Here is a 9,130-nt window from a genome sequence, read left to right on the forward strand (position 1 = left end):
AGAAACCTTAGGCAGTTTAACAGCTGAGATTCTGTTTATGCACATTTTTATCATTTTCTTTGTTGTACAAGTTTCAAGAATGATGCCACCACAGCAAACATAAACCCTCTGCAAGAAACAGCTTAAATCTATCAGTACTAAACACAAAGATCTTTCTGTCCAGGTTTTATCTGGCACAACTGCTCCCCTGACACCTGAAGTGCTGCTCTGGTTTACAGTCATTTACGACACTCTAAGCTATAGATTTACCTTTGTAGAAGTGTTGAAGCTGGAATGATGATTTTTATGGGAGGTATAGAGAGATCATTCATAATCAACGCAAAGTGGCCCCTCTCTTTGAGGTGTACCACGTTTTTGTCACAAAAAGGCAAGACTATTAAATGAAGACTGAAGGTTATTTTTGTATGTTGTCATCTTATCTAACCCTAACCTCAGGTGGTGATAAAATGGTGGGCAGCTGTTTAGAAAAAAGATCTGCTTTTAGGTTTATGATGATTACAGTCTTTGTTTTACCCATGCCACTACTTTTGAGAAACAGGGGTTTTAGGGACCTGGTAAAGGTCAGTGGTGAAACTGTGTGTCCCTCAGGCTACACCTCCACCTTCTGGCCCTTTGGCTGCCCGTGGCTGTACAGTCACAGCAGATGGCTGGTCGCCACGAGTCTGCTCCAAGCAGAAATGTTGTGTTGACAAATGAAGCTAAAGTAGATGTGTAACAAACAACAGTTTCTTCTGAGGCTGGCTGCCAATTCCAGGAAGTCTTAGTCAATATCCATGTTAAATGTCCATTTTAACATCACGCTACAGCCTTGATTATTCATACACATTATCAAGAACAAAATCGTATCATTTAGATATATTTCCCAATAGCACCATCATCACTGTCATACTTTTTTTTCCTGACTATTTTAGTAAGTGATTGAGCAGCAGTAGCTCAGTCCATAAGGACTTAGCTTTGTACTAAGGGGGTCGCTGATTCAAGTCCCAGCATGGACCAAGACTGGAAATTGGGCTGGTAGCTGAAAACAATTTTACCTTGAGCAAGGTACCATAACCCCCAACCACTCAGAGTTTTACATTGGACAAAAGCATCTGCTGAGTGAAATTGTAAAATTGTTAAAAGTCCCTTATTTTGCTCCTTTTCTGCAGGTTAATATGGATCACTGATGTCTTCATGAAATGGTAGTAACATGTTTTGGTCCAAAAACCCAATAAATCAAGCACAGCAGCATTGTTTCCAGGCTCTCATAGCCCCTCTGTTCAGAACGGTCTGATTTAGTGGGTGTGGCCTTCATATGTAAATGAGCCACCGCTGATACCGCCTCGCTCTTTTGCGTCACTGAGAGCGGGGCCATGTAACCATGACTACCGGGCTCCAAGTGCACAATGTTTAGAAAACAGCGAAGCTCGTTTACCGTAACATTACAGGCTAAAACAACAAGCTAACAGCAGCTAAAGTTAGCATCCTGAAGCTAACACAGAGACAGGGGGGACACTGAGGAAAAGCTCTTACATCTGCTCCACAGCACACAGCATTTAAAATACTCACATTTCCAGGGTCCCAGGTTTGTTGGTGGATGTTTGGTAATGCACCTGGATTCAGGACCAGTCTATTTGCTAGCCCTCTGTTGTACTGTCCAAAGTTGGAAAAGCAGTCAGCCGTGAAGTGACTAGCACACACATGCACAGTTTTACTGAGTGTAGCTGGCACATTCCCTTGATAAATGAACTCTAGCCACCCAGTCTTGTTTTCTTCCGAGATGGGAAGCTTGAGCATGGAACTATGTGGCTGTTTACAGCCAAAAACAAAGCAGTGATGGCTCTTCAGCTTTGGCATTCTCCTCCCCGCTGCTGGAGAGATTCTCTCCAGCAGGGGGGAGAGGAGTGGGCAGGGAGGGGGTTTGGGGGTATCTGCGCCGATGGACCAATTAGGTCTGACTTGCTCCTGATTGGTCAAAAAAAGGAATCGCTGAGCCGGCAAATCTCCAAAATCCAAACAGCTCGTTTTAGGTCAGGATTTTACATTCACAATCACTACTTTAGTACAGGGTTTGTCATTAAACATCTCATTTTGTGGGCTGGGAGGAAAGCCAAAGACCCACAAATTTAGCTAAAAGACTTAATAAAGTGATTTGTGCATAATATGGGACCTTTAAAGCAGTAAATATGAGAAGTAGAGAACAAGGGCATGCAGGAAGTTAGACCAGTGACAGCTGCAGCTAAGACTGTCAGTTTTCATTCCTTAAAAAAGAGACTTTACTAACTCAAAATCACTTATTTTTCTCAGCTCTAAAACGGTACACACTAAACAGTAATGCTTTGCTAAAATGGACTTAATAAAGCCGCTTCAAATAACTACTGTATTCAGCACTGATGAAAATCTTATCTCGATTAATCTATCTTTAATTTTTGCCCACAAAACAAAGATGTAAACCAGCAGAGATTACAAGGCAGTCAAAAATTTTCTGAAAAAAGCGATCTGGCAATATTTGACACCAGAAAGTACAAAGAAAATGTGCAGGGTTAGCATTATGGAAAAGAAAAGATGTGTCTTCATGCATCAAAATTGTCCAAAAAATGTAGAATAAAATACCTCCTGGAGTAGCAACAGAAGTGGTGCACTGGAAAAAGGAAGTGAGAGTGAACTCATGTGACTGTTTTATGACTCGAATCCTCCAGCCAGCAGGGAGCTTTATTTTGCAGTGGAGGTGTTAAAGTGTAAGAAAGTGTCTCAGTGGAGGATATACAGGGCTACAAAAAGTAATGAAAATCATTCATAGTACTTCTTTTTGCAATAAACAGTCAAATCAAGCATGCTGGAAAAATTGCTTCCTTAGAAACACACTTGTCTGGGTGGAAATGCAATATGTTGAATATTTTGGCGACTTAACCTGCTTTCATCACAAACCTTAATCCCATTCTCCTGATTTATGTCTGGTCTCTCCTTCAGTTTTTGTTCAATTGTCCCGATCTTTTCCTTGATGGTTCACCTCCACAGCTGGATGTGACCTTTAACCCTGATACCTCTCTGTTCTCCATCACCAGCACCCTTATCTTGTCTCACTGTTAATGTGAGAGTGATACACTGAGTGGAACAAACATGAAGGGCATGTTGTAATCCCACAGTCTCTTTTGTTCCCTTTTTGTTGCCTGTCATTGCCAGAAAACACACACACACACACACACACACACACACACACACACACACACACACACACACACACACACACACACACACACACACACACACACACACACACACACACACATCTTCTGGGAGATTCAGATGGATGTCAGCAGCAGGAAGCTGCGGCCTCTTTATGAAGATCCATGGGGCTATTTCACCCAAGACGGAGGTGGCTGTACTTACTGTGTGCGCCTCAAAGAGCCTTGGGTCTTCTGCACTGAGACACTGTTGTTGTTTTCAAGTGATTCGTAATGTGCTTGTTGTACAATTAGGCCCGTGTGGACGGGCCTCAGGAGCCAGGGCTGACACCAAGCAGAGATAAATTGCCTCAAAATGTGACAAAAAACTTAGCTTAGAGCAGCAATTAAGGTCACAGACACAAAAACAGCTTTTGAATGTCTCACTTAGAAAGTTCCTGGTGATTCTTACGCTTTGTTAGAGTATCTTTAAATTCTAAATTGCTGCTGTAATGAAACCTATGGTTATGAAACACTTAAAATACCTGAAAATAAGTCTAAAACAGGAGTAAAAACAGCATGCCTTGATTAAAATGAAAGCATCAAACTTAATTTTCCAGCTTTGACTGCATAATGTTAGAACAGGCTTAAATGTAAAAACTTGCCTTCAAAATGATCCATTATTAATCCCCATGTGGCTTTGCTTTCTTCATCTCTCACCAGAGGCCTTTTGCTGAAAACAGCTGCAGTTAGAAACATCTCCTAAAGGTGTGAGTAGCAGAAGTTAATCAAACAGGTAATGTACTGAGCTGCAGAGTAAAAGTGCTGAAACGCTCTGCAGAGCCCCATACAGCTACAGGGAGCTGCAAAGTCAGGTGATATGTCTCTGTATATTTATCATCCATCCATTCGTCACACTGTTTTTCAACCACTCAATATACTATGATGTAAAATTATACATTTGATGTAACAGCTTCAAGTGCCTGTACACATCTGAGCACGTGATTCAACTTCTGATTTATTCTAAAGACACGTTTACTCCAAAAGTACCCAGAACTCTTAGTTCATGCAACTACTTTTCGAGAGAGTAAAGGGTTCCTCCAGGTTTACCTTGTCTTTGTTCTCATGGACCTGGAGGAACACATGACAAACCTGTTAAGATTTGGCAAAGTAGGCTAAAATGTGGTTTAAATGCTGCTATAACAGGACTGGTCCACGATGTTCCACAATTCAAAGACCCACCCTTAAAAAGTCCCTGTTCTTGAAAAGGTAGAATATTCAATGGATCATATTCCAAACCTGATCTCACAGTAAAAACACACCTTGCCTCCCCCTCCCTGTGCGATGACAAATATTCTGCTGAAAACACCAGAAAAGAACACTTTTTTTTTTTTTTTTACTTTTTACAAGCAATTCAGACCTCATTTTGTCTCTAAAAAACTTAAAACAACATTTTTCTGAACTGACCAGTTGAATGTGGCTCATATCAAGTACAACATTCAAATTTTACTTAAAAAAAAGAAAAAAAAAACACTTGATAAGATTTCATTTTTTTTCAGTGTTGTAATTTAAAATATTTGAACATTGATTGATTGATTGATCGATTGATTGATTGATTGATTGATGAAAGAGGGCACTACCCCAGACAAACACTCAAAGGCCATAAATCATAATAAAAACAATAAGATATTATGTCATATGGTTTGATCTTGCACTCAGATAAAGGAAATGAGGATTTCGGGATATTCCGCAGCGGTAGGTGACAAACTTAGATGACTGGGGTTCTTTAAGCAATGTTCTGTGGTAACCCTGCTGTTAAAAACAATGCTTAAACACACAGTAGTGAGATGATTTGAGCATGCCCAGTTTGCAGGAGTGATGGTTCTCATCGTGGTAGCAGTGGTTTGACACCCTGTAACCCCCCACCATCTCTGTACACCTCATGTTTCATGTTTCTCTTCCAACATCTGTCCAGTGGAGGGAAAGGTGCAAGACAAAAAAAAGTTAAAGCAAAAGTAGGAGGAATGATTCAGTGCTAAAGTGCAAAAATCTGCAGTTTCTTCAGTGACCACCTAAGGTGAAATCAAACATGTTATATTATTCTGAACACAAAACAGTTTTTGGTTGAAATAGCTGACTCCCTTTTGGGGTGGTCAACTGGGATGTGACCAATAATTCATTTATTCATTTATTCATTTAAGACATTAAGAACAAGAGTTATTTGAATAGAGCAGGGGTCTGCAACCTGTGGCTCTGGAGCCTCATGCGGCTCTTTGACTTCTTTACAGTGGCTCCTTGTAGCTTTAAAATATTATTAAAATACAGTTTTTTTAAAAAAAAATTCTTACGATAGGTATTAATGAAAATGACACAGAAACTAAGTAAAATCAATAATTAACATTTTGTACTAAAAATGCATCACCCCTTGAAATAAAGCTTTTCATTTTTTGTGATCTTTTGCAATTTTTGGACATTTCTTTTTTATTTCCATTTTTTGACATTTTTGCAGATTAAGAAAAAAATTCCCAATTTTTTGGGAGATTCAACAAATTTTTGATTTTTTTCATGTAAATACCCCCTTATATTTTATTTTTATTTTTTTTCTCTCGCAATTTTAGAAAGTTTTACATTTTTTGAAACTAAGCAAAATTTTGAAACTGCATTATTCAGGGTTTTTTTTCTTGAAAGTTTATGACATTTCAGCATTTTTTTTTGAAATAGCAAAATTTTGAACATTTTTAGTTTCATGTTTTGTCAGCTAATCGAATTTTCATACATTTTGCATATTTATGAAATCTATCACATTAAAAAAATCTTTTTTTCCTTAAATTTGCAAAACATTTTTGAAAATAAAAAACTTAAAATTTACATGTACAATTTTATTAAGACAAAGGCTTATATAATTATTTAATAGACTATAACTTTTTTGTCTTAATGTGAAGATGAAGTAGATTTTGTGGCTCCCGAATGACTTTCACTCACGTGAGCTAAGGCAAAACGGCTCTTTCCAGACCCCTGGAATAGAGACTCAGACAACTGACAGACAGCCAATCATCGTTTTGCCAGAATGCTAAAGGCCTCAGTTTTATCTTTTTGCCTGTGTATAAGATAACTAAACATTAGGTTGAGTCAGCTTACCAACGAAGCGTTCAGGATTTGGGTGATGTCACTGAGACTACATCCACATTTTATATGGTCCATGGACTAGTCACAGACAAGAAATAGAGACAAAGAAAGAGATGTATACTTCTAAAATCTGATTTTAAAAAAAAGTAAAATGTTTTTTAGCTTGTTGTAGGACTTTGGTCAAATTGTGACTCTTCTTTTGTTAATAATCCCCCAAAAAACAGCCTCACACAGCAGAATGTAAAAGTACATCATGTGCAGCAGTGTAGCAGTGTTTGGAGCTGCCAGATGTTCACAAACAGAAAAAGCCTTCTGTCTCCTCCTTCAAACGCAGGAACATTTTAGTCCCATCTTTCCAACAGGGATCCTCACATGACTATAACAGTGACACAATGGAAGACAACTATCTAGCAAGAGCCCCTACATTGTGTTGATCCTCCTATCTGCTGCTTTAAATGCCAGACGACTCTCTGACAGGTGAGCAACAAAAGAGGTAATTTAGCAGCCGGTCCTGTTCCTGTGATGGGCATAGCCAGACCAGCTCTTCTCAGAGAGGGAACCACCATTAATCTCTGCCTCTGACATGCGCATTGTTCTGCATCCCCTCCCACCAACACCACCACTTGTACCATGGCACCCAGGGGAGCAGCTCGGACTCATTTATCACAAACACAAGATGTCCTGCGAGTGTCCCCCACTGTTTCCTGCTGTACACCAATGCAAATAAAACCATTTCAATGTACAACAATGGCTGGCGTTTTACCAAGAGAGGAACAGACAAAGGAAAAGCCCTTGACATGATGGTTTTCTTCATATTCTACATGTATGTGTCTTTATGCTTATACAATATTAAAGACAATAAGTCTGTACAGATATATACAACCACACACTCAAACACAATAATAATGTGTCCTTGGTTCAACACACACCTCTGCCTCTTTTCTTTAACACACAGCTTCTCAGGTCTCAGTTAGTGCTGAGCTGAAACACCTCGCCACAGCCGGCAGATCTCAACATATCTCCATTATGTCCGCAGAGCTGAGAGGAGAGAAATGGAACGATTTTATTACCTGGCAGAGAATTTCTCACCTCCTGCACAGCCACTGTGTTTTTCAGCAGTGAAATCTGGGGCGGCGCACAACTGAAGACAGTCTCTTCACCAGGATAAAATACTCATTTGAATGGAAGAGTGAACATGTGTGTTTGAGTGTGTGTGTTGTAATGCTCACACAGCATTTCTGTGTGTGTTCAGATAAATAGAGTGGATTGTGATGAAGAGTTGGTGTATGTGGGTCAAGGCCAGCATCAAACAATGTGAGCAGAGTGGATTTTAAAGACATAAAGCGATGGATTGAATATGAATCACATTATTTCTATGAGCATGTTCACATAACATCAAAACAGATGTCGGTTTGTGTTGCACATGTTGTCACCTCTCCAGTATTTGGCCCAACAATGACAACAGTGTTGTTATGTAAACAGGACTATTCTTGATGGAATTTCAGAGTTTTTCATTTCCTGGAAAATACACAAAAATACTGATGACTCAACCTGCACATGAGGTGAATACATATATTGTGTCCAGCGAAACATCCTAATAAGCCTCTCAAATGCACAAAACTGCAGGTTATTTTAGCCAGGAGGGAGGTGGATAGCACCATTAGCTAACAAGTTACCAAAATGCTCTCAATTCTAAATTTGGCCAAATTTACGTTTTCGAAATATATGCTCTCTTTAGTTTGCAGTCGCTTGTGGTGAAACCAAGAATAGTTTGTAGTGTTTTCTTGATAGCATACCTTCTTTTTTCTGGGTTGTTGTAATCTGATGGTTGTCATCACTTGCCTCCTCTGGTGTGGACTTGACAAGTTAGTCTGCACTGGAGTTAGAGCACACACCAGGGTTTCCACTGTGAAAAAATGGCACCGGACAACGTGACCGGCAAGTTTTCAATTTACCGGACAAGCGTTTGATTTCCCGGTTGATTCATTGAGCTTAAATGCTGCAAAATATATGACATTTGGGCTCTATAGGGTGATCTGTCACTGCTTGAGTGAGTAGCTTCATGGAATTTATATTTTACAAGTCTTCACATTATTTACAAACGAAATTCCTTAAGGCAACTAATTTGGCGCTTTTAAGGTCATGCCATTAAGTTTACATGGATCCTCACATTTACGTTAAGGGGCAGACTTAAAATGATACAACCTAGATATAAGAATAATATCAAAGCATGTCAATTTATAAAACTCTCTTTTAAAGCATAGGCTGTAACAAATAAAATGTGTGCCATCAACTGACTCATTTGGTTAACTAAAATTAATATATATCACAGCAGAAGCTTTCATTCGGTCCGACTTTTCCTTTTCTTCTCGGCAGGAGGCAAGACATCATCTGCTGCAGCCTCCGGGATTTCAGCCTCACCACCATCTTTCTCCTCTGAACTATTTCATTTAGTAAAAAAGTCTAAGTTTCGCCTGTTTCGACATGTGTCTCCTACTGTATTGTTGTTGTTCTGCGCGCTTTGTCGGAGTAAATGAAACCCGTGCTACAAGTTTAGTACCGCCTGACAAAAAAAAAAAAAAAAAGTTTTGTTCCACATAGACCAGGCCTATCCATAAAAGATAAGAGGGAATATTTTTCACCGGACATTTTGACCGGTGGAGTTGAAATATGTCGGATTTTGGCAGATTTTACCGGTCAAAGTCCGGTAATTACTGGATAACGGCAACCCAGGCTCACACAGAGTGCGTAACTGGACGTTTGTAACTTCAAGAGTTTCAGAAAGGCCAAAGTTAAAGGTAGGGTCAGCAGAAATTTTCATTGCTTGTTTGTAAACACAACACTCAAACTGGGCTCCTCCT

The sequence above is a fragment of the Halichoeres trimaculatus genome, unplaced genomic scaffold, assembly GCF_033239565.1.
Source record: "Halichoeres trimaculatus isolate MK-OKI-2021-1 unplaced genomic scaffold, fHalTri1.1 fHalTri1_scaffold_14, whole genome shotgun sequence".
NCBI classification, from domain to species: domain Eukaryota; kingdom Metazoa; phylum Chordata; class Actinopteri; order Labriformes; family Labridae; genus Halichoeres; species Halichoeres trimaculatus.